Here is a 26,620-nt window from a genome sequence, read left to right as displayed (position 1 = left end):
ATCTAATTTATTCTCCATCCTCTGGCCTTCCAGAGGTTTTGGACTACAACTCCCTTCAGTCTCAGCCAGTCATCCAAAACCTCTGTAGGGCACCATCGATGTTCTATAGTGTCTGAGTTATCACTGCCTCAGTGAAACTTCTTCACAAACTTGTTAGGTTATGAATGATATTTGAAAGATGACGATGTTAGACTGACTGAAACCTAAACTCCTTGTATATTTAAGTCTCCCTGAGTATCTGCTCTTTTTTCCTTTTTCCTTTGCAAACTAGGGAGACGAAATACTTCTCTTCTTCTCATCCTCATGGGGCAGACAAGCTCACAAGATGTCTATGTGAAACCTCTGCTTTCCTTCATAGACGGATTCAAAGCTCTATCTAAGGTAAGCTAAATTCTTCTTATTAATTTTTAAAAATTTAATTATTTAATGTGTTTGGGATAACTTTGTTCTAGGCAACTTTTAAAATATAATGACTTGCTTTCCAGATCTGATTATGGATAAATAAATCAGAGTGATTGTGGTTTCATATATATATATATATATTGTACCAATCCTGTTAAATAAAACTGAAGCTTTTGAGTGCCATGCAGTGTTTTCATTAGTCAAAGGTTGTGAGTCAGTTAATTATACGACAAGAGGTGCAAACTCTTTCTTCCCTATGACTCATATAACAGAAGCATCCTGATTAATATTTCATTGGTGAAACAGTATTTTTCAGAAATATTTATGGCCTGAAAGACTTTTCTCATCAAGCTACAATTCTCTGTGATATGAGATTTTTAATCCTGAAATCCTGAGTGACTCCTTTGAAATTGTTGATGGAATGAATTAATATACAGGGCAAGCACAGATACCATGTACCATGCCAAATAATAAAAAGCAGTTCTCAGAATAGCATGAAAAAATTAACCTTGCAAATGAACAGATAATCTGAACACTGATTTTCTTCAATAGTATTTGATTAAGGAGCTTTTCAGATGAATGCCTAATCAAAAAATTATATAGCAATAGCCTGCTTATTAAAACATTCACATTATTTTGAAAAATTAATTATGGAAGTTGAAGAGATACTAAATTTACATTGGTAAATGTTAACATGAGGGCTCCCCCACCCCAAAAAATAGCCCCAGGCCTTGGTCTGTTGAAAGTGAGTGTTTTGAAAAGATTTTTCAGTGTTCTGTGTGCAGAAGACTGATCCTTGTTGCCCACCTAACACCTTTTGCCATTATGTTGATTGGCAGCTGTCCTGTTGGGAGCAATTTGCCTGATCTGCCAGGGGGTAAAAAGTATGGCAGTGCATTGGCAGCTGTTAACTAGGAAGACAAAGCCAAAAACAGTGGAGCGAGATGGAATATATTATATCAATGTTTTAAAATCACACACAAACAAATGACACCTCGGTGTCACTGTATTTTTTAAATAAAGCAGTGAAATCTACAAAGATTGTGTGTCTTTTTCTAAGTAATCTTTTGTGGCAGCTGGATTGGCGTTGCACTTTTTTTAGAACTGAGTCATGCACTTTTACACACAACACAGACACACACACTTCACATTTTTTGATATTCCAAATAGTATTCTTCAACATTTGTGTTGTGGTCCCAAGGAAAATTGCAATGCCTGTGAACTCTCCACCCCTGGAAGCTGCTGTTTCTTCAGGAAAGGAGGCTGCCATGGCCACAAATTCAGCTTCCTTCTGGGAAGAAGAATACAGTGGTACCTCGGGTTAAGTACTTAATTCATTCCGGAGGTCTGTACTTAACCTGAAACTGTTCTTAACCTGAAGCACCACTTTAGCTAATGGGGCCTCCACTGCTGCCGCGCCGCCGGAGCACGATTTCTGTTCTCATCCTGAAGCAAAGTTCTTAACCTGAGGTACTATTTCTGGGTTAGCGGAGTCTGTAACCTGAAGCGTATGTAACCTGAAGCGTATGTAACCCGAGGTACCACTGTAGTGGCTCCAAGGGGAAGGGGTTTTTACCAGAATTGTGGCACAGAGAAGGCAGAGTTAAACCTCCCCCCTCTGGCCAGGGCTAGCACACTCATAAGACAAGGTGAGCTAAGATCCTCAGTTGGCAGGATCCTGAGGCAGCAGATCTGGCCTCCAAGGAATGCATTGCCCATGGCAGCTGCCATCGTGGCAGTGACAGCTGTGGTGAGCTCCTTGGAGGTTGGATCTGCCACCTCCTCGGCAGCCCTTCCCCCTCATGCCACCTCTACAATGACCTATTGATGGATAGGAAGCTCTGCTGGTCTGAGCCCCCTATGTAGATCCTTATTCCTCCCTTGTTACCCATGTAGATCTCTGCTCACCCTTTCTTGCATGGCTGGGGAGGAGGGAGATGCCATTTTGTGGTTCGCCTCAGATGCCAAAATGTCTTGGGCTGGCCCTGGGAAGGGTTGTACCTCGGCTGTAGAGCAATTGCTTTGCACACAGAAGGTCCCAGGTTCAATCCTGACATCCTGTCCCCTGTCTGAAATCCTGGGAAAGGTGCTACCAGTTAGTATAAGGAATTATACTACTGAGTTAGGTAGACCCATGGTCTGACCTGTAAAAGGCAGCTCCCAACGTTCCTATGGATTTGGTGTATTGTTTACTTTGATTGTGGGGTTACATGGAGGCTAGGGATGTGTGGATCTGCCAGTTTTGGTTTCTCTCTGTATCTTCTTTTTCCAGTCTTCAGCTCTTCACATTTGCATTTTAAAGTGCTCGTTTCAGTGCTCATTTCTCCTCATATATTTGTATACAATTTTGGCTCAGATGCACATTTTTTTGCAAAGCAATCTTCCCTGTATATAATGTATGTCATTTTCACCAACATATGCAGAACTGCATTGCAAGATACAAAGAAGTGTGAATTTTGAAGGACAGCTGTGTTTTGTTTTGCATTTTATTTTGTAAAGTGTGACTTATGTAGGTTCACCTTTAAATGCCAGCTGAATTGAATTTCTCTCTCATCTGTAATTGAGGCTCAACATGAAATATATGAGATGCTGATGTGATGGCACCGAGCAAGGTTTTGCATTCCATACAAATGGTCTAAGCCAATGGTGTCTGTAAGTGGGGTGGGGCAGCAGTGAGCCAAATGAGGGCTTAGAACATGCTGCAGAGTACAGTGGTACCTCGGATTACATAAGCTTCAGGTTACATACGCTTCAGGTTACACACTCCGCTAACCCAGAAATAGTGCCTCAGGTTAAGAACTTTGCTTCAGGGTAAGAACAGAAATCGTGCTCTGGCGGCATGGCAGCAGCAGGAAGCCCCATTAGCTAAAGTGGTGCTCAGGTTAAGAACAGTTTCAGGTTAAGTACGGACCTCCGGAACGAATTAAGTACTTAACCCGAGGTACCACTGTACTGCATAGCAAACAGGGATCCTCAGCAGATGTTCAGGGTTTCTTCACGACCTGATGTGGAAAGTATTGCCTGAAGGCTTTGGACAATTTTGACAGAGTTCAAAGAACTTCAATTAAAATTATGAATAATATTTGAAGACACACTCATAGGACTACCTAATTGAAAACAGATATAATTTCCCTCCTTTTGCCGTTTCCTTGTGGTATTTTTTACACTGTATTGATTTTGTGACATGATGAAAAATAACAACACAGAGCTTTGGACAATGTATAGTTTGTCCAACAGCAAGCAAGAAGAATGCTGTGGCTCTGTTATCTCCTTCGCAAAGAAACTTTCTGAGTTATAAATAGATTGCTAATGACTGACAGGTTCTTCATCTCTGAAACTTCCTTGTAGGTATCTCATTACAGAGCTAACATCATTAATAAAATAGATGGAATATTTCACAAGGGCAGGATTTTTTTAAATTCTTTTTTACCTCAGTAGCTGTGAGGAATATACCTAGCATATGCATAATTTTGAAGGCCATTTTAAAACTGTAATTCATCATAATTATCTCCATATTTTAATGGCAAAACACATTTAATTGCTTTTGACTGGGCTGGCATCATGATACAAAAGAGAAGTAATGGCAGATGGTCCTACTGTCAAATCTGCTACTCTTAACCCACAATAAAAAGTAGAACATGTTTCTGTGTCCCTGATGTGCTTTTTAGTACATGCATGGCCCAAAGTATACATTGTATGCAAATGCCTTTAACTGTAGCCCAAATGACCCGTTTGCTCCAGATTGGCCTCACCACGAATAGCTTTTCTTTGCTCAAACTGCTTGTGGTGAGGGCAATCTGGAGTGGAGGAAGAATGTTACTCATTCCCCACTTTCCATTTCCCCCATTAGAATTGTCTCCACAAAGCAATTGAACCTGGTAGACCATGTGACAGTGGACACAGTCAGAGAACAGCTTCGACTGGCTGGCTAAACCAGGTGAGGTAGCAGATGGGCCTCAAACCCTCAGTGAGTTAGGGACTTCCCATGGATGTGAAGACAGGGTCTGGTGGATTGATCAGACAAGACCAGTTGTGGGTCCCACAGTCAAGAAGATGGTTTCTGCACATTCTGTAGAAGAAAGCAAGGGGCAGATGGGGCTCATCAACCTGGGAAGATTATTCATCTAGGAGAAGGAAAGCTCTGATCCTAAACCTCCACAGCCGTGTGGTATACTCATTCGTGAGAAAGGCTTCAGGAGTAAACTCTTTTACTGGAACTTAAGAGAACTAAGTTGTATGATCAAGAAAAGTCAATTCAATCACTTCAGAAGCTACAGAAGAAATGCTGGCCCTTGAACTTAAATGACAGCAACACTCGTCTTACCCCAAATAATCCAAAATGCAATTTATTATTGTTTAGTGGAAGTGGGTGTGGCAATAGTAAAAACAAGATCATTTATAGACAGCTTTAATTGACTAATATCATAACAAATCTTCCATCAGTGTGACATTATTCACCACCCACAGCAGTGTGGCAGTTGTAACTTCTTTTTGTTAATATTAATTGCTTAATCATTTTTATTTATATAGCTCTTAACTGGTTGCCTGAAGCACTTTACATAAAAATAATTCAGTGAAATGTCATTTATAAAGTCTATTTAAAATTAACTTTTGAAGAGAAAAGAAAAGTAGAGTAAAGGGGGGAAAGATACACTACAGAGAATTCCCAGAGGGGAGATTGTGTTAGTTGGTTGATGCAAAAACACCACAGACTCATGAGGCACCTCAAAGCCCAATTAATTTATTATGGAGTAATCTTTTGTGGGCTACAGTTCACTTCATCAGGTGTATTGTGTGTTATCCTGAGTTGTATCTTACAAACACCTGCTAACTCAAGGTAACGTTCCATGCATCTGATGAAGTAGGCTGTAGTCCACAAATGTTGATGCCACACAAATGGAAGTAGAACAGAGTTTTTGGTGTTGAGGGCTCCATTCCATTTTAGGTAATCTGAGATATGTTTGAGCATTAGAGATAAGGCTATTGGTGACTTGCCATCATGGATATGTTGTACATCCACAGTCAGAGGCAGTGTGCCTATGGATGCCAGTTGCTGACAAGTGCAAGTGAGGAGAGTGCTATTGAAGCCATACCCTGCTTGTGGGCTACCCATGGGCATCTGACTGGTCACTCTGAGAACAGGATGCTGAATTAAATGGGCCTTTGACCTGGTCCAGCAGGGCTCTTCTTACGTAATCTGTTGGGGGCCACTTTCTGGCAGTGTGTTGAGACTAAAGCCAATTGTGGGTGGGGTCCAAGGTCCAAGGTCCAAAGTGGTTGGATGCCATCCCCACTACCTTTTCTTGTTGGATCTTCCTGCATCTGGCATCACATGAACAGATGCCACATGATGTTGAACGTAAAGACAATTTCCCCAAGACACAGTGTTGTTGGTTGACCGTAATAAACCTTGGGCTGACTGATTATAGAAAAGGAGCCCTACATGCAGAAAACATTTAGCTAATGTGGATGTGCATTTCATACCTGTTATGCTCTGCTCATCAGTGCACCATTGAACTGGCTGCTGGCTTTGAGATGCAAATGCGGATGTATATCATTACCAGTCATGTGAGCTTTTGTTGGTGGGTTAACCTGGATTGGGGACTGTAAATCGTAGTGTTTAGATGATCATAGTTCAATAAGTGGAAATATGAAGCAACCTTTTGCCCAGGCATGCAGCACCATCAACTCTCCCTTCATGGTGCAAGCAAACAAACTAGAAAATAACCATAGTTTTCCATTTTGGCCGAAGTGGGAACTCGTTGCCAGCCTCAGAACATGCAGGGATATTAAACCATGGTTCGAAGTCGGTTTAATCTTGTGAGCTCTTTGAAAGCTAGTAACCATAGTTTTGCAGTAATTAAATACTTGCTGGTTTGTTCACTCATGCTACAAAGTGGAAAGACTTGTTCATATCTTGGCTTATCAAGTTGAGATATGTTTATCCAAACCATCTCTGAAAAAATAACAAATTTAATTGTTTACATTCATTAGTTTCAATCATATAAAGAATGATTGATTGAAAATGAAGTGAAATTGAAAAAAAGGGGCAAATGGCAATCTGAAGTAAATAGAAATGTTAGAAGAAATTCATATAAGTATTTTATTGAGGTATGTCTGCTTTTGGCAGTGTTCTCTGGATAATGGCAGCGCAATTATTTCTCAAAATCAGTAACCACTTGCCAATTATAGTCAATTCCATGACTAGTGCCAGCAACAAATTAGGTTTAGTGTGCTTACATTTGCCCTCAGCTTCACGCTCCACATTTTGTCAGTGTTTTGACATGTTGTAGAAGGAACCGTAATGCAGATATATTGCTTAATACCCTCTCCCATGATAGTCAGTAGGTGTGCATAGCACACATTTTAAATTTATATGTTATGCCATACTGTTGAAACATTTCACTAGCAATATCATGAATAATTTTAGTAGAAGGTAGCAATTAAGTAATTATATAAAGTGTGAGTCTCAGAGAATTTGTGCTGAAACAAGTCCTTTAAAATTAATAAAGCATTTCAAGATTTCCATTGTTAATTCCCACAATCGCAAAAGAAACCTTAGCTGGTTACTGATTTTCACTGTTAATTTCCACAATCGCAACCCCCCCCCCAAAAAAACCCCTTAGCTGGTTACTGTTTTTAGTCATCATTAAAGGCTCATAATTTCTCCAATCCATTTTTTATGGAGTTGTTTTAAAATGTTGTAAATGAAGCCACAGCAACCTAACACCAGTTAGAATACAACAGAATACTGTTGTTCATAAGGCAATAATGCATTTCCACTAACAAATTAGAAGCCAAAACATAGACAAAACTTGTGCCTTTGTATTTGCCTAGTTAACAGCCAGCAACCTCAGAAAGTTATAAAGATGTTATCTAGTGGTACAAATGGATTGTGTGTTATCCTGCTACAACTTAGACCATCTTTACTTTGCTGCAGGTGTCTGGGCTGTTTCACTAGAATGGAGCTTCATTAACTTCCCATTGCCACCCAACTGCTAGAGGGACTGCACTGACTGAGACGTCTACCTCTACATGCAGTGACTTTGTCCCAATGTACTCACTTTTGCGATTCTATCTGCAACCACATCCCCAGATTACATGCCAACCAGTTCCCAAGTCTTCTTCCTTAGTTCTTCTCTTTGTTTTTTTACTATAAACAACTTCATAAGGATCTCTTTATATTTCTCCTTGTGCCCACCAGAATGACTGTAGCAGGACATTGGGAAAGGTCTCCTGACTTCTCCAATAACAACTGGTGCAGCTGCATTTGGCACCTGGCTTTAATGGAAAGGTGACAACACCAAACTTGATGCATTTGTCACAGTCTGGTTTCCACTTTTGACTTTTATAAACATGATAACTAAAGGCATCCAATCTGGTTTTTGGAGAGGCTGTGGATGATAATTTCTCCATTTGAAATGCTGTATCCTTCCTTTGATGCTTTCTGAATGCCGTATTTACTGTAACAGTACATTTAAGACGAGATACTGTTTATTCGGTAACGTTTATTGTATGATTCAATATGAAACTACACCCACACACCCACACCCACACCCACATCACACAATATATATAATATAAAAAGGCCGACCCAAATGCGAAGACTTGGAAGGGTATTCATTAGCAAACTTGAAACTGTGGAATCTGGCCTTGACAAACTCTGGGAATTTCTAGTTCAAAGGGCTGGGGAAGACAATTGCCTCCTTTATGTGTTGATTCACACATTGTTATATATAGTCATCAGAAGTAGCTACTTGTCGGGAGAGAGTAACACCCATACTGCTCCAATTTTTCACTCATTTTATTGAATTCTGTTTTTCATTTGTGTTCTGCATAGTAGTAGCATACAATTCCCAAGCTTGCTTTGAACTCAGATCTTTAGATTACTTCATTTTCAGATAGCATGGCTTCATGCGCACATCTCAGATGTGAACGTTTTAGTTGATATTGTTATATAAAAAAATCCATGGTCTTTCAGGCTTATGGACTTGTACATGACAGACAGCAGACTTCAGCAATGCGCACAACCGCACAATGCTTTCTAGCTTGAGTTTTCTCCAGGAACAGTAAGGCTCCAAAAACCTGTGTTGACAGGTAATGAGATTTAATTCACAGGAGAGGGGAGAATAAAACATCCATATTCATTACTTAATCAAATAAAAATACTTTCAGAGAATTCTGGGAATTCTCAACAGTTGCTTTGAAAGCCTCTCTTTGATAGCTGTAAACAAATTACCTTACGAATAACTTCTTAATCAAGGAAGAGCGGAGCTACTCTCTACTTGATCTTTCCCTTTGGGTGGTCCCAGTCAGAGCTGCAGTCCTGTGCCTGATGGCTTGGCTCCTGAAAAGCCGTATAGTATTATGCTGACAGCTGTAGACCTCTTTTTGTTAGGGATAACAGACATCCTGTGCTGAGGACAGCATCAAGCCCAGCTTGCAGTATGCCCAATTAGAGAAGCTAAAATCTCATTTGCTTCACCATGGGAGCCTCTGAAAGCACACCGTTTGGGCCTCATTACAGTATTTTTAACTTTACAAAAACAATTTCATTATGGAAATTAAAGGAAGCTTATTTGGTCTCTGTATTTACACTGAAGTGAATATACTCTACAAAAAAATCCAACCCACCTATCATCTCGAGTCCACCCCTCCCCCACTTTATCACAAAGTTTCTTTGAGAAACCGTTTCGCCCTCTAGCTTCAGTAAGAAAGCAACCATTTTGAAACCAACTGGCTAGTATTAACACTGGAGACATCAAATAGGCAAGCTGCTGTTTGCCGCACTGGGAAGCTGAAAGTTCTTTAATTTCCTCTCCAAGAATGTAATTGTTTTGGAACCTCTCCCAGTGGCAAGGAACCTCTCCCAGTGGCAAGGGGTTGGGTGAGCAACCCCAAGGGAGGGAAGCAAGCTTGCAGAAATGATCCAAGTGTGAGATGAAACAGGCAGTCAAGAGGAAGGAGGAGCCAGTAACCAAAGGAACCAAAGGTGGGAGTGCAGCCCAAACTCTAGGATACAAACAACATCACTCTCTAGCATGTAGCCTCCAGCAACTGGTACAGTGGTACCTCGGGTTAAGAAATTTGTTCTGGAGGTCCATTCTTAACCTGAAACTGTTCTTAACCTGAGGTACCACTTTAGCTAATGGGGCCTCCTGCTGCCGCCACGCCACCGGAGCACGTTTTCTGTTCTCATCCTGAAGCAAAGTTCTTAACCCGAGGTACTATTTCTGGATTAGTGGAGTCTGTAACCTGAAGCGTCTGTAACCTGAAGCGTCTGTAACCTGAAGCGTCTGTAACCCGAGGTACCACTGTATTTGGAAGCAGAGCAGAGCCATCTGAGTTAGTAGCCATTGGCAGTCTTCTCTATGAATTTGTCTAATACTCTTTTAAAGCCATCTAGGTGACCATGTGCTGAGTGAAGAAGCACTTTCTTTTATTTGTCCAGAATCTTTCAACATTGTGCTTCATTGGCTGTCCATGTTTTTCGACTTTCCCAGCTCCTCTCAAGACATACAACAAATTCTGTTTTCAAATCTGTCCAAATTCTGTGATATTCAATGACTAGAAATCTTACAAACTTATCCTCTTACAGTAGAGTCAGGAAAACTAATAAAAACAGGCTTCAATTTGATTCCTACAGCAACCATTATCACAATTACAAAGAAAATCTCAAGTCCGCTGAATACCATAAGGGTAATATGCCCTGTAATTTAGAGTTTAAATTGGTGTCTGGGTGGTTGATGTGTTCAGGACAAGCTTGAGAGTGGTTGTTTTGTTTGCTGGGGAGCATTATGGTTTATAAATACTGTTATTTCCTGCAGAATATCTCAATCTGTAGCCCTTTGTTGGAATGATCCTCTACCCATTAACCTGTGAACATGTTCAATGCAGCTGAGCAAAGCAAATTAATTTACAAGACTATGTTGAAACAAAATCTATATTTTATTTGGGAATCAGTGAGAGAGTGATATATCAGTAGTATGGGAGTTTAGACATCCCTAATTCTCAGTGCCAGAATTGCTATTTGCTCCAGATTTAGCTACATTCTTCCTCTTTTATTTTCTCTTGCATCACATTAAGTAGCTTTAAAAGTATATAAATAGGACTGGCACCAAATGATCTTTCTACTTTGTAGAAGCTTCAATATTTCCTCCATTTCCCCCCCCTTATTAGGCTCCCTCTTTGATTGGAGATGCTGAAAGGTTGTTAATCATAATGAGTTTCTGCTTTCATGGCAACACATCTGTCTTTATCTTCAGAAGGTGCTAGCTGGTGTTCAGCATTTAAGAATACATTACTATATATTGTGTTTTGCCCAGGGATAATAATCTAGTGGGTCATCATCACTGGCAAAACCTTCATAGAAGTTGAGTTAGTATAACAAGCATGAAAATTATGTCCCTTCTTCCATTTCTCATTTATTTTTCTACATACAACACGTTTATGAGCTGATTTTTAATGAACTTTTACAAATGACCAAAGTTGTCTCCAAAACAAGAGCAGAAGACTTCTGCATACTTGAGCTCAGTGGACTTCTGAATAACCATGTTTAGGATCAAGGTATTAGCTCTCCATTATGTTGACTGAATGTATCATGATAGAACAGTGCTAAATAAAGCTGTGTGCAAATGTACTCTCAAAGTTCTGGCTCCATTGGCTTAAACCGAATAGAAGAAATCTGATATTTTTTCTAGTTCTCACCCAAGAAAAGGAAGGGCACATTGTAGAATTTTCTCTGAATATTCTTCATCATCTTTTGTGTGTGTGACAGTGCCATTTTCCTGCCCCTGCAGTGCCCTGAAACAATACCATGTGCAGGGCATTGTGTCAGATGCAAATATTGATGTACTATTTCCTCAGTTTGCTTTCAGGGAATCTGGGTAGCAACTCTGATCTGGACAGCTGCAACAGCCTCAAAATCTGTGGTGGAAGAAGAACTCTTTGTGAAATATAAGCTTAGTATGACAGGGCTCTTATTACACCTATGATCTCCATATAACAGTAAATTCAACTGCAATTTTTATTAATTTTTTTACATGTTAAGATGTATGTGTTAGGGAAATGATAGCAATGATACGTATTTACTGGACACTAGGGTTTCGTATGCACAATATTTTATTCTAGAATCAATGGAGACTCAGTACAGTGGTGCCCCGCAAGACGAATGCCTCGCAAGACGGAAAACTCGCTAGACGAAAGAGTTTTCCGTTTTGGAGGTGCTTCGCAAAACGAATTTCCTATGGGCTTGCTTCGCAAGACGAAAATGTCTTGCGAGTTCCTGCGGGTTTTTTTTCCGCCCCCCCTTTTTCTAAGCCGCTTGTCCGCTTATCCGCTAAGCCGATAAGCCGCTAAAAGCCGCTAAAAGCCGCTAATAGCGCTAATCCGATAAGCCGTCAATGGGCTTGCTTCGCAAGACGAAAAAACCGCTAGACGAAGAGACTCGCGGAACGGATTCTTTTCGTCTTGCGAGGCACCACTGTACTTGCTTTTTTCCATGTAGTCCACACACAATCTAGAACTATTGCATATTTTTTGGCCCTGAAAAGCTCTTTTTGAGAAGCTGGTCTCCTTGTGGCTTCAGGCACAGTAAAGCCATGGGGTGGAGGAGCAGGTGGTAAAGACCAAGACACCAAGTGTTGGATTAAAATTAGGCCACAACTTTGTTGTTTACAGAAGAATAAGTTTGGCATGGGCATTGGGCACATATCAAATGATCAACCAGCCTGCTTGATATGCTGCAAGTTCATGGATGAGAGTTGGCCAAAATTTGGAGTCCCCTTATGGTACAAACTGCTTCCCATTGACCCTGTCAGGTCAATGGTAACAAGTGCTATGACCCGTCACCCCCTGACTGGGATTATGGGCAGAAAGCACCACCTAATGGTGATCCCCTGATGGGATGGGGCAGGCTATCCTTTCTCTTCTCTTCCCTGCCTCCTAAGGATCCAGCCCAGTGCCTCTCCCGCCACAAGAGTTGAGGGGAATGCCCCAACTCACTGCCACATCTGAAGCTCCTGTAACCATCCACACAGACCACTGTGAATGTCCACCAACCAGGCCTCATTGCCTGCCCCAGAGAGATGCACATTGCCCAATTAATCTCTTCTGAATTATACAGTACTGATGGATGTTGCCTCACCGGTTAGTTCTCTGAGAACTAGCAGCTTCCAATGAATCATTTTGTTGACCTTCTCTGGGCTTCATTGACCATGCCAGGGTTTATGTCCCCCCAGCCCCAACCCCTGAGGAGTTCCAGCCTGATGACCACCATCTGTGGGAATTCAGCTTTCATGGTGTCCAATTAGCATGTAAGGCTAAGGATGATTCCCTTTTGCCTGTCTAGATCATTTTCACCAAGTTGTATGATGATATAATCAGAAGGCTCTTGGCTGTAATACATGACATGACTGATAGCATGAATTCGTCCCCCATCATGTCTCAAATTCCATTCCACCCTCTCATTCAAATGGTGTAGACACCACCCACATGACAGCGTGTAACCACTGTGCCCACAAATCCATATTGATTTGTGTGCCAGGCCTCTAGGAGGAAGAATTTAACAAAGAGTAAGCTTCTGAACCCATCTCTGAATTGCCCGGATCCTGGGGGTGGGGGCACTCTACTCTCCTGCCAACATGGCTGCCCCATGGCTACCTGACCAGACAATCACATTCTTGCTCTAGAGTTCCCAGTTTGGGGTGATGAAATAAACTCAGGAATCTCTGTAATAATGTAAAGGTATGTTGAAGTGACCTTTAACTACAATAAAGGAAAGGGCGGATTTTATCAGGTCAGTCTAGAGTGGAAGAGGTTGCTATGCTATTATTCAAATTCTGGCGTGTGTTTTTTTAAGGAATTTGACAACTGAAATGGTCTTCAGTAAACCATTTAGTATTCTGCCAGACTGACAGAAAATAGTCTTCCTTTCTGTATAACTTGGCAAATTATTCTGGAAAAGCACAATCTCTTCAGTTTTCTGAAAGAAACACTTTTGGTCTGTAAAGTGAAATAAGATAATTCCAGATAAGTTATAGGTCAGACAGATGTAAGGATATAACCTTGAACAGCACTCAATCCTTTTTTATGATATAATAAAATGTCAACATGAAGTTTATGAATCAAGCAATTTTATCATTGTCGAGAGTGGGAGTGAAGCAGGCATTTAATTTGAAATAGAGATAGCATGCACGTAGAATATTCCAGAATGCTGTGATGTTTTTTATGTTTCCTCTGAACCCCTTTAAGTGTTAAGTCAACAGTAGTCTACACAAATGGATTATCAGATCTGAGCAACAGCAAGAAAAACTCTGCATAGATATGGTGGAGACTTAGGAGAAGTGAGATGTAGAGCTGAAAATCCTGCCTGTGAGATAAGATGTTATCCTTTAGTATTAAGGGAATCTGTAGTTCTGTCAAAGGGCCAACGATCTTCTCAGTTTTTAATAAGACCAAGTTTTGTCTTTCTAGAAAAAGGGTCCCATGCTTCAAACAGCAAATATCATAAAATGAAAGGGAAGCAGACTGGGAAAAACTGATAAACATCTTCCCATAGAAAGATTGCAGTTGAATAGTGTAACAGAACTTTTCCAAGGAGTAGGTCCCAGTTACAAACTGTTATGCCAAACTGGAAGAGAGGTTGGGGAAGAATCTTGGTTTTACACAGTCTTACATTCTCCGCTGTAATGGTTCCAGGTCTGATTATTGGAGTCTCCAATTAAATATTAACTAAGAATGTTGAGAATGTGTGGCTAGATAGACCACCATTCAGAATCAGTTTATGGTCAGATTCAGATCATACAACTGAAATCTTTCAGGTTTTCCCACATTCAAAGGCATTAATAAGAAAAGTCTTGCTGATCAGACTAAATACAAATGAAGTATCCTGTTCCCCACAACAGCTAACCTAACATGAGAGGAGTAGCCCTTTCCTATGTTTTTTTCTCAGCCTCCTAAGATGGTGGTTGCATATAACATCAAGATTAGTAGCCAATGTTAGCCTTATTTTCAGTGTATTTGATCCACTTTCAAAGTAGTAGAAGTTAGTGGCTATCATCACATATTGTGGCAGTGAACCCCATTAGTTTATTGTGTACTATGTGAAAAAGTAGATTCTAGAGGCAGCTTATAGGCAAATTGAGTAATAACCATTGATAGCTTGATCATCTTTGAATTTGTCTAATTCTCTTTTGAAACCATAGTTCAGCTATGTGCTAGTGCTATGTCCAAGAATCACAGCAGACGTAGATCACAAAGACTTTATTCTAAAATAAGAAGCAACAACCATAGCAACACTGAACAAGTATGCCTAGACCAATTAATTCTCCATTGTTACTTCTTTTCATAGACCTGACTTCCTTCAACCGGCTATTATTCCCAGCTGTCTTAAGAGAAGATGTAAAGGGCAACTTCATACTATATCACCATAAGGTGCTACTGGAAGGAATTTTTTTATTTTGTTTTATATCACCATAGTCAGGTATGCTCTATGAAGTGTGCCTTCTCAAGAGTATCAGTGGTTGGTGATGGCTCAGAGGAATGTTCACCTGGTGGACTGAATGAGATTTACTGAATGAGATTTCCCCTCACATTCCCTTGTGTGTTTATGTCTTTTCCATTGCTTCAGCTTTGCTGTGCTGAGCTTTGTTTGATGGATGACTGGCTACAAAGCAGTTTGTCTGATTACTTGAGAGGTGAGGGAAAGGGGTAGTCAATCCAGTTGAACCAGAAGAAGACATGTTCTCTTTTTCCTGGTTCTCTCACACGAGGTACTTGGCCTCACATGACCAGGCGTGGGGCAGATCAGCTGAACTCTGCTTCCTTTTATTTCATAGGACAGTTGGTTTTATATAATCACTGTGGTGGTGTGAGCGTGGGATACAGACCAGATGAATCAGGCGAAGGTGTGTGATGGTGTATTTACTGCTTCTTTTGGTTCTTTCTCACAGAGGAATTGGCCTTCAATGGCCCTTGTGGGGCTTGGGGAAACAATTTGCCTTGGAGTTCCTGTTAGCTTTAATACCTTGGAATTTGGGAGATGATATATTCAACATCCAGGTAGAACTTATATCTGGGGGACATGTGAGTTCATGTGAAAATTAATAGGATATAAACCTAAAGCCAGCTGTTAAGGTGGAACAAGTGAAGCCACCATTAACCTATTTATAAAGTGCTTCAACAAAATTATCCAGATTCTTCATCCAGAGTTTCCTTCAGAGTTTATTGAAAGTTTCATTATTTTGTTCCCCACTGGTCACTGAAAGATTTCTGTCCACAGGCTCTGTCAAAAATGAAGAGTTGCTTTGCCCCTGGATTCTCAGTGGTGGCAAAGAGATTGCAAACCTATTATTATATTATCTCAGCAGCTTATTACATCCCTTCTGGTATAGTCAGTCTAAACTAAACAGGCAAAGACATTCACTCAAGAGTCAAGGATGGTGCAGCAGAGATGCTACCACAGAGCTGAATTCAAGCTGCATTGCAGTCATTTTTTGTTCTGATGTATCATAGCCAAGTCCCTGTTTTCCCTACTGCTTTCAATCATGGTGATAATTGAATGTTTTCTAGCAATATAATGGGTATTGTGAGCAGTAGTTGGGACTCACTGTTTCTTTCCTTCTTCCTATTTGGTTCTTTTAAAATATTTGCGTATGTGAAAAAAGGCAATTTTTGCTTTGGTATATATTGTTATAGGTAGAGTTTGGAGGGTTTCTATTGGTTTGTCTACCTGAGAAAACCAGGCAGTTTCCAAACTTCACCATTATTCATAATAAACAAGAAAAAAATAATAGGCTACCTTTATGGCAGTAATAGTGTGTGTGTGTTTGTGTGTATGTATGTATGTATGTATGTGTGTGTGTGTGTTTATGGGAGGAGGAAGAATAGGATATAATACCTGTGCTTGCTGTTTATATTTACGGTATTTCTTAATTTTCTATCCCACCCTTCCTCCCAAACAACCCCAGGGTATCAAACAATAAAACAGCAAACCAGTACAAAATATATTTTTTTAGAAAGCAACAACAATCAAATATCCTATGTTCATAGTTAAACAATTTCAACTTTGCTTTGTTGTTGTTTAGTCGTTTAGTCGTGTCTGACTCTTCGTGACCCCGTGGACCAGAGCACGCCAGGCACTTCTGTCTTCCACTGCCTCCCGCAGTTTGGTCAGACTCATGTTTGTAGCTTTGAAGACACTATCCAACCATCTCGTCCTCTGTTGTCCCCTTCTCCTTGTGCCCTCCATCTTTCCCAACATCAGGGTCTTTTCCAGGGAGTCTTTTCTTCTCATGAGGTGGCCAAAGTATTGGAGCCTCAGCTTCAGGATCTGTCCTTCCAGTGAGCACTCAGGGCTGATTTCCTTAAGAATGGATACGTTTGATCTTCTTGCAGTCCATGGGACTCTCAAGAGTCTCCTCCAGCACCATAATTCAAAAGCATCAATTCTTCGGCGATCAGCCTTCTTTATGGTCCAGCTCTCACTTCCATACATCACTACTGAGAAAACCATAGCTTTTACTATACGGACCTTTGTTGGCAAGGTGATGTCTCTACTTTTTAAGATGCTGTCTAGGTTTGTCATTGCTTTCCTCCCAAGAAGCAGGCGTCTCTTAATTTCGTGGCTGCTGTCACCATCTGCAGTGATCATGGAGCCCAAGAATGTAAAATCTCTCACTGCCTCCATTTCTTCCCTTTCTATTTGCCAGGAGGTGATGGGACCGGTGGCCATGATCTTTGTTTTTTTGATGTTGAGCTTCAGACCCTATTTTGCGCTCTCCTCTTTCACCCTCAATAAAAGGTTCTTTAATTCCTCCTCACTTTCTGCCATCAAGGTTGTGTCATCTGCATATCTGAGGTTGTTGATATTTCTTCCAGCAATCTCAATTCCAGCTTGGGATTCATCCAGCCCAGCCTTTCGCATGATGAATTCTGCATATAAGTTAAATAAACAGGGAGACAAAATGCAGCCTTGTCGTACTCCTTTCCCAATTTTGAACCAATCAGTTGTTCCATATCCAGTTCTAACTGTAGCTTCTTGACCCACATAGAGATTTCTCAGGAGACAGATGAGGTGATCAGGCACTCCCATTTCTTTAAGAACTTGCCATAGTTTGCTGTGGTCAACACAGTCAAAGGCTTTTGCATAGTCAATGAAGCAGAAGTATATGTCTTTCTGGAACTCTCTAGCTTTCTCCATAATCCAGCGCATGTTTGCAATTTGGTCTCTGGTTCCTCTGCCTCTTCTAAATCCAGCTTGCACTTCTGGGAGTCAACTTTGCTAGAACCAGTATATTTTAGCCATCAAATGCCTGGGTGAACATTTACCTTTAAAATTCTGCCCAAATGCTGATGATAATACTCTTTGGGCCGTATTTAGCAATGCAGCTCTGCTGATGCAATGAACTTCCATGTGCACAATGAAACTTCCTCTTCCTCACCTCTTCCCTCCTTCAAATCAGGTCCCGGGAGTTTGGGGGATCATCTAGGGTAGATTTGGGGTGTATGAGGAGGGGGAGGAGAGGAAACACAAGTCCTGTTGCAGCAGTGGAACTATGTGTACATAGCATTGCCTACAACCATTTATTTTTACTCTTTACCCACCCAGCTAATTCACACGATAGCCCTGCGAGAGACAGTGGCTTCATCTGCACTATACATTTAAAGCTGTATCATACTACTTTAAACAGTCAAAGACTCAAAGGATCCTGGGACCTGCAGCTTGCTAAGGGTGCTGAGGGTTGTCAGGAAACCCCATTCCCTTCACAGAGCCACTCCCTGCCAGTGGATCTATAGCAGGGTTTTGGAAGGCTCTATAGAAACTTTTTTCTTGGTCGATATTTTATTGGCTGCACCATGGATACTAGTGTTGTGGGGGGAAATGTTTTAATTGACCAAGTATGTTTTTACTGCATTTTATTTTGGTGGGACGGAGTGGACTTGATGGTTTCATATTTGTATTTTTATTGGTTTGGGCTGCCTTCGACAAGCATTGCCTGAAAAGGCGGCCTACAAAGAGTTTAAAACAAATAAATAGAAATAAAGAATGCTGAACTTAAATCTACTTTTCTGCAAGTTTAGCCCATTAGCTGTAATCCTGCCCTCTGAGGCAGCAGAGAACAGGGATTTGACCTCAACTGTGTGACCATAGCTGTCAATCTTCCCTTTTTTGCGGGAAATTCCCTTATTCCAGCGCTGTTTCCCGCTGCTATCCCGGATTGTTAGATATCCCATAGACTGTCCCCAGGATAGGTGAGGCTGCTGATCCCTTATTTTCAAATCTGAAAGTTGATAGCTATGTGTGCTCTTCAGATATGGAAAGAGTACTATCATGTCCCCCTTGGTCTTCTCTTTACCAGGCTAAACAGCCTTTAGAACCTATTTTCCATACCGCTGGCAATCTTTGCTGTTCTTCTCTGAACCTGTTCGAGTTTGTTTATATCCTTATTAAAACAGTGCCCAGATAGTGGAGAGAATACTCTAGATGATGTCTGACTAGTGCATTCTTGACATGGAGAATACAATGTACAGGTAGCAAATTCCAAGGAGTGATATTTTGGAAACTCTCTATCATATTTTGCTATGCTGAGCGTGAAGAGGCACCCCATTAAAACAGGCTATCAGTGCAATAATCTAAAGATGAGAGGCAGCTGACTTGGGAGTTGCTTATAAAACCTGGACATCCAAGATTATAAGCTTCTTATAAAGTTGGAATATCAAGCCTCGAAGCCAGCACATTCAATAATCTTGAGATATGTCAGGAAGAAATAATGGAGCAATAGTTCTCTTCATAAATCTATCACGGATGAAGAGATTTTTGTATCCCCCCCCATGACATTGAGAAATACCAGTTTTCATATATAGAATCTTGAGTCAAAATGTATAGAAAAGCAAAAACCATATATAATAAACCACCATAAACTGACACAAACTAATACTATAATGATAATGTCAAAGTATGAATCTATAACTGCAACATAACTTGACAGTCACCCATCCCAAAGAACCCTCAAAAATTACACAAAATGTATTTTTAAAAGGGTTATGGAAGGTGTGGGGGAAGTAACCTAAGGAAGTCTGAAAAGATTTGATTTAGAAAACAAAATCAGTACTCAGTGAATCAAAAGAATTAATGACTCATCATGGTAATGGCTTTCAATATGTAATTTCAACGCAAGACCTACACTTATTCCTGGAATCCGTCACAGGTTAGACTTGGTGCATATGTTGCATGTGTCAAAAACAGTCTCCTTGTGGCAAATATAGGTAAAGGTAAAGGGACCCCTGACCATTAGGTCCACTTGTGGCCGACTCTGGGGTTGCGGCGCTCAGCTGGCTTTATTGGCCGAGGGAGCCGGCGTACAGCTTCCGGGTCATGTGGCCAGCATGACTAAGCCACTTCTGGCGAACCAGAGCAGTGCATGGAAATGCCGTTTACCTTCCTGCCAGAGTGGTACCTATTTATCTACTTGCACTTTGACGTGCTTTCAAACTGCTAGGTTGGCAGGAGCAGGGACTGAGCAACGGGAGCTCACCCCATCACGGGGATTCGAACCGCTGACCTTCTGATCGGCAAGTCTTAGGCTCTGTGGTTTAACCCACAGTGCCACCCATGTCACTTGTGGCAAATATATGTAGCACTACTAATATAGAGTGGTTTATTACCTGGTTTGCTGCCATTGTGAAGAATGTATCAGGGCCAAACTGGACCTGATATGAACGTGCATCCTTTTTGTTATGTAAATTGCCGCCATGGGAAAACCTGCACAATTTCAGGGGCCCCATACCACAATCCTGACAAAAATTGCATCTTTAAATATATTTGCATTTTGAGGGAATCCTACATGGATGCCTATGCAAACAGGAGCTTCGGAGAGGTATTTTTTTTGTCCAGGTGTACAGGATATAGGAATGCAGCAGACTGGGTGCATCAAACTGAAAAAAGCAACATAGGAATACATATACATAACTTGTTGTCTGTTTATTGTTTGTGGAATAATGATGTAAGTTGTTTTAAATGCTTGGAATGTTTTGAACACTAATTACATGCAATTTCATTTTTGGAAAATGAAACAGCTATTGTATATAAGAAACCCTCTGAATGGGATATTTTAGTGGAAAAGCTGTTGTAAATGGTTTGAATATTGGAGGTATATTATAAGTATTTGAAAATCCAAAAATCTTTTACCTTATCCACAGAAGCTGGAACCCTTTCCCATACTGCAGTGTGACTCTAACGGGACACCTGGAAATCAATTATTTTCCTGAAATGAAAGGGTAGTAAGCAACCCACAGTTTCTGGAAAACTCAAATCCTTTTCCAGATTGTGTTCAATAACACTGAAAAAAATCACATGATAATTAAAGCTTGGTGCCGTTTCTTTACTTCCTCTACTATAAATGAGTGTCTTCATATTTTCTCTTGTTCTTCCTGGGAAGTTTAGTTTTTCTAGCTTGTTCGGAGCATGATTGAATTGTTGGTAGTTCTTTATTAATGATAGATAAAGTAAGAATGCAATCTCTTTAATACATCTATGAATCTTTATCTATATACAATGATACTTTGTATTTTAAGAATGCATTTCTCTATTATGTCCATTGAGGGTTATGTTTCACGCAGCGTGTTTTCATTGTTGTAGATGTATTATAAATTAAAAGCTATTTACACCAATGCCTCAGTAAACCGTTAGTTGTGGAATTACTCCAGATCTTAATATAATTTACATGCTGACATCCTAGCATCTGTTTCCTGCTATGAATTGCTTGTTTGTTCCCATTTCTGCTTAAGCAGGCAAATGTACTAAATACCAATATTTGATTTATAAGAACCATCATAGCTAACGCTCTGTTTTCCAGAGCCTTCCAGCCGATTCCCCCAGCAAGCATGCTGAAAGTCACATGCCTCGTCAAGTTTATTCCACATTTTATGACAGTGCTGAAAACATGATTATTTTTATAGTCCCAAACCTCTGATTAGTAAGAGGAACAAAAGTGCCTTTGGTATTACTGATACTATCATATGCCGACAGCAAGACCATTAATAAATTAAAAACACTGCAACTTGCCTTTGCATAATTGAGCATTTTGAAGGTGGCTTAAATGGGAAAACATCATGATGGGCTGAAATCTAATTCTGGGATTTACACAGGTTTTATGCACGTAAAGGAAAGGCAATTAGCACTAGCTGAGAATTTTTATTTTCACCGCTATATTATGAGCATCCTTGAAGTTATCAAGTTAAAAATAGCAACTTGGAAAAGCTGGTAATGAGCACTGTTATAACAACTACCCAATGAAAGCTGAAACCTTTTCTTCTAAATCCACTTTTCTTTCTCTCTTTCTTTAAAAACAAAAGAAGAAAAAGTGTACATTCTCTCCCTGTAGCTATTCTTTGTACAGAAGGTCCTATCTCTGAGGAGGGCTGTTACTAATGGTCTTTGAAATGAAGGTTTTCTGAATGGTGAAAAAAGGACTCTCTGTCTTTCTCTTTTAATGGCTAGCTGGACCTTGAAAGAAAATCTAGAATTTTCCTCTAACAATCAGAGGTGAAATTCAGTTAGGCAGCAAAATTTCATAACAAAAGCCCCACAAACTGCAAAGTAGTGCATAGCTTTCGGTGTGACTTTCTTTGTCAGCTTTTTGCATTGTTGATCAATTTGCTGTCCTGCTGCGGTCAGTGCTTTACTAATAGTCTAGTAAGATCCCATGACTGGCATTCTGCCTTTTTAAAAACCATCTCCATTGCTACAGTTAAGAATCTGAATTTCTAAATCAGCTGTGATAGCTGTTGGCTTCTTTTATTATTAGTATTATTCATGCGCTGGTAGGAAAGGAAGAATATTGAACCGTAATTAGGAGCTGGTAAAATGCTACTGGAACAAACTTGAAAAGGTCAGTTTCCAGGCAAGAAGCATTTCAAAGATAGTGTCTTAATTTTTCTTCTTTTTTCTTGTGTCTTAATCATTGTTGTTATAGCAATGTTTCAATTCCTTGTTCTTAACTAGGGAGGAAGCAGTAATTGTGTGAGAATCCCATTGCAGTGCAAAATGGTAATGCTAACCTTTCTAATTTGTTGTTACTGTTAGATTTTAATTATTGAGTGCAAAGGGAAAGCTTCTGAATAGTGTGAAACATCGTTGTAAAGAAGCAGTGTACATATTCTCTAAATTCAGCATTTAAACTTTAAGGAGTGTTTTTAAAAGGTCTCTGTTTAAGCTGTTGTGAAAGAAATTGGGAAATGTGAGAAAATGAGTCTGTGCAAATAGTAAAGTGCAGCTTTAAAGAAAAGAAAAATCACCTGATCTTCTGCTTGTGGAAGTACTAATATAGTATAGATAAATTTCCTCCAAATGAGACACTCTTGTAGGAATTGTGGGGTGATACTCAGCTTAGTCATAATCAGATAAGACCTATTGAAATGAATGGACTTAAATAACACCCACATGGGTGTAGGTTAATTAAGTAATTATAACCAATATTTTCCCTCAAACATTTGTACTTAGAAATAAAAGGACAACTGAACTTAGTGGGTTTTGTGTGTTTATACAATGGGCAGTGTAAATATTGATGGATTAGGATACCGTCTTCCTCTGTCTGCCTATATGCCTTCATTCTTTTTTTTTTAAAGACAACTGAAAGTAACATCAAGCTTATCTCATGTGCATGATTGTTGATAGGAGATTCATACTGTATGTATGTATTTATGTATGTGGCACCCAACTGGAGGTTGAATATTAATGAAGATGGAGTTGTTTGAACCCCCTAAGAAACTGCAGCTGTTTAATTAATTGAATTTTTCTGGATGCTAAGGGATTTCCTAAGGTCATGTCTATGTTCAAGAAGGAATTGCTTCTTATTGAATAACAGACTGGCTGAAAAGGTGTTCTGATGCTTTCTTGATGCATCTATATTTGTTTGAGTACTTAAACAGAGATTCCCCACCCAGCTATCCTCTTTAGCATAGCTATTTATTGACCTGTAACAGCTGTCTGTGTGCAGATCTGTATAACGGATGATATGGGTTACATTTCCTGGAACAGTTTATGTTTCAAGAAGCCTTTCTCATTGCAGGCGGGTTGAATATACCTCATCATCAGGTCCTTTAAGCCATCCAGTTCTACATCCACATGTCTTTCCTGACATGATAAAAACAAGGCTGACTTGGAATTGCCCTCTTCCTCTAACACAGAATGGGTTTTTGATTTTCCAGCATTGCCTGCAGCTAGTGTTGAGCAAGAGTAGTGATGAAGGAAAGAGCTGATCCTATAGTTACATAACAGTGGGCTGTGAGAGGGGTTCGGTGGGCCAGTGGGATTACAGCTGATGCCTGTGTGGAAAAGCTGAAGTTGTGAGAACCCTCCGAGTCATTCATAAATCTCATGTGTGTACTTACACTGTTGGATATTTCCAGTATTTTCGTGTTTGCTTGTTTTGTTATTTTTGCTTTGAAAGTGTGCCATGCTGATTTGCATAGCCAAAAATTGCAATCCTGTGTAGGCCAATTTTTAAGCCCCTGACATGAGTTGGAACATTGGCTTCTACCAATAGAGGTGAGGAATCCCACATCATGATGGCATCAGATTATTTTGTGTGTGTATTTACAATGTGCTTTGCAATTATAGAGAGGATTATCTTGCTGAGGACAGTGTGGGGTATGCTTGCAAACTCTGAGGAAACTATTAGGTATTGATATGCCCATGCCTCAACATAAAGCCCCATTGAACTTGATGTTGGCAGCACAATAATTCTTTTTTAAAAATAGACATAGCACTGGGGGAGTCAGAGACATCTAAATCCCAGCATCCTGATGGGGATGCAAATCATTGCCTCCTTGGTCATCAAATCAGTCTTTTAATGAGCATGGAGGTGCAATAATGTGTCTTACTCAGCTTATCTGTATGTATGTCAAATGTGTGTGCATGTGTGAGTGGGGGGTGGTCACATCCACCACTGACATGTGGACCCTGGAGAGTTGGCAGAGAACGAATGTGGCCCTTGGGGCAGAAAAGCTTAGCCACCCCTGCATTACATAGCAACCCACCACTTTGTGAGCATTAAAGTCATCTTATGTAAAAGTAAATTAAACATCCTTTGTGATCTTTTTCATGGTCCTCATAGGGGACCCAAACTAATTGCTTGAAAAGCTACATCAGACTCCAAAACAAGGAGTTATAATGGTATATGTGTAATTAATAGAATGTTGCCACATTCAGTCATGTGTGCATTAAAACATTTGCTGTTGATTTACGTTCATCTGCAGAAAGATGAGCAATGATTTTCGTGTGTGTGTGTGTGTTTTCCCTTACTACTGAGAAATCCTGACTCTGATTCAAGAATAGTAAAATTTGTTCTAGAATTTGGTCCAACTGGCTTTCCCCTGTTTTTAGTTTATTTTGTTGGGTGGGTTTGAATTAAATCATTTGCATATCTAAGGAGCATTGTGTTGTCTACTCTTTGCCTGCATTCGGGTTGTTTTGCTTTTTAATGACTGTTTTCACTAGGCTGGAGTGATTGTAGAAGCTTTTACTAGACTTGCCTTCAAGACTATCTGCAGCTGTTTTCTCTGTCTTAGGAAATTGAGGACGTTATTTAGTACTAGTAGGAATGTGAGAATTTGTCCATTGATTACATCATTTTGCTGCTTAAGGCCTCAATGAATTGTGCTGTAAATCTGTGGTACCTAATAGTCACTTAACAATGATGTATTATTTTAATATTGGAAGAAACCATTTGGCTGCATTTTGGAAATGCCTGAAATATGCATTCCGGAGTGTATTTCATATGACTGGATTCAGCGACTCAGGTTTGAAAATGAGTCTCTTCTATAATTAGAAATAATTTATCTTGAAAGCTAGTTGTTATGTGACTTTCCAGGGCAAAAGTCATTAACTGTGTGTTGTGGTTATTGCTATTTTAAAGGCCACTGTTGCTAAGTTCCACACCCTGAAAATATTGGGTGAAATCCAGTGCTACTATTCTCCTTGTTGAATGACTTTTGATCTAGTGTAGGAGTCTGAACACATAAGAGAAGGGGAGCCATTTTTCCCAACTCTGCCCTGCAGCCCACAGCCCACTGTGGCATCTTCCAGGCTATTTGGAGTGGACGAGGCTGCAAAAGGAAGGGGACTCTGTGAAAATTGCCTCTTCTTCTCTTAATTAGCACATGCCTTGGCCAGATTAAATGATGTTCTGCTCACTTTGGATTTTGCCCAATATTACCAAAAGTGCAGGAAGTTGAGTTACCAAGAACAAGTGGTTGTTGCTCAGCTGGCAAAATTAACTTTTTGAGCAACATGACGTAAAAGCAAGAAGGATGGATTCTCACGCTCCAAGCTACAGTACTTCAGCAATCAAATTAAAACAATAAGAATCGCAACCTAGCTAGGAATCTATCTACAATTTTCTGAAGTGGCCATTGATTCAAGAAGCCAACAAGTTCATGTTCTCCAGAGTGCTGGGATCAGTTTTCCTTACTCCCTCAGGATCATTACTGCTAGTGGCCAAGGCAACCCAGACAGATGGGCAGGGTATGAAAATAAAATAAAATAAAATAAAATAAAATAAAATAAAATAAAATAAAATAAAATAAAATAAAATAAAATAAAATAAAATAAAATAAAATAAAATAAAATAAAATAAAATAAAATAAAATAAAATAAAATAAAATAAAATAAAATAAAATAAAATAAAATAATTATCCAAATGTATTGGGTTAAACCACAGAGCCTAGGACTTGCCGATCAGAAGGTCGGTGGTTCGAATCCCTGCGACAGAGTGAGCTCCCGTTGCTCGGTCCCTGCTCCTGCCAACCTAGCAGTTTGAAAGCACATCAAAGTGCAAGTAGATAAATAGGTACTACTCCAGTGGGAAGGTAAACAGCGTTTCCGTGTGCTGCTCTGGTTTGCCAGAAGTGGCTTAGTCATGCTGGCCACATGACCCGGAAGCTGTACACCGGCTCCCTTGGCCAATAAAGCGAGATGAGCGCCGCAACCCCAGAGTCGGTCACAACTGAACCTAAAGGTCAGGGGTCCCTTTAGCTTTATTAGTACTTCTCAGCAGAAGGGATAAATAATTGCTCAAAACCAGCCATGTTAGTGAAAGACTCCTCTCTCTTTCCCTCCCCCCTCATTCTTCTTCCCCTTCTCCTCCTCCTCCGAATATACCTAACATTGATTGCAGGTTTAGCACCACAACCACTGGTGTACACTTTATCAGCTTAA

At 40.1% G+C, this 26,620-nt stretch overlaps 1 long non-coding RNA gene across 4 annotated transcripts in view; it reads left to right on the top strand.

Moving 5' to 3' along the window:
* LOC309351021 overlaps nt 1-26,620 on the top strand; it is a 71,385-nt gene that overhangs the window by 27,655 nt on the left and 17,110 nt on the right. For all 4 annotated transcript variants that reach the window (XR_014160654.1, XR_014160655.1, XR_014160656.1 and 1 more), the window contains one exon: nt 272-381. This is a non-coding gene — a long non-coding RNA (uncharacterized lncRNA). The remainder of the gene's footprint in view (nt 1-271; nt 382-26,620) is intronic.

This window comes from Podarcis erhardii (genome assembly GCF_964252035.2).
Source record: "Podarcis erhardii genome assembly, chromosome: 10".
Classification (NCBI taxonomy): domain Eukaryota; kingdom Metazoa; phylum Chordata; class Lepidosauria; order Squamata; family Lacertidae; genus Podarcis; species Podarcis erhardii.
The sequence above is the reverse complement of the archived record's forward strand: the minus strand, read 5'-3'. Positions and strand labels throughout refer to the sequence as shown.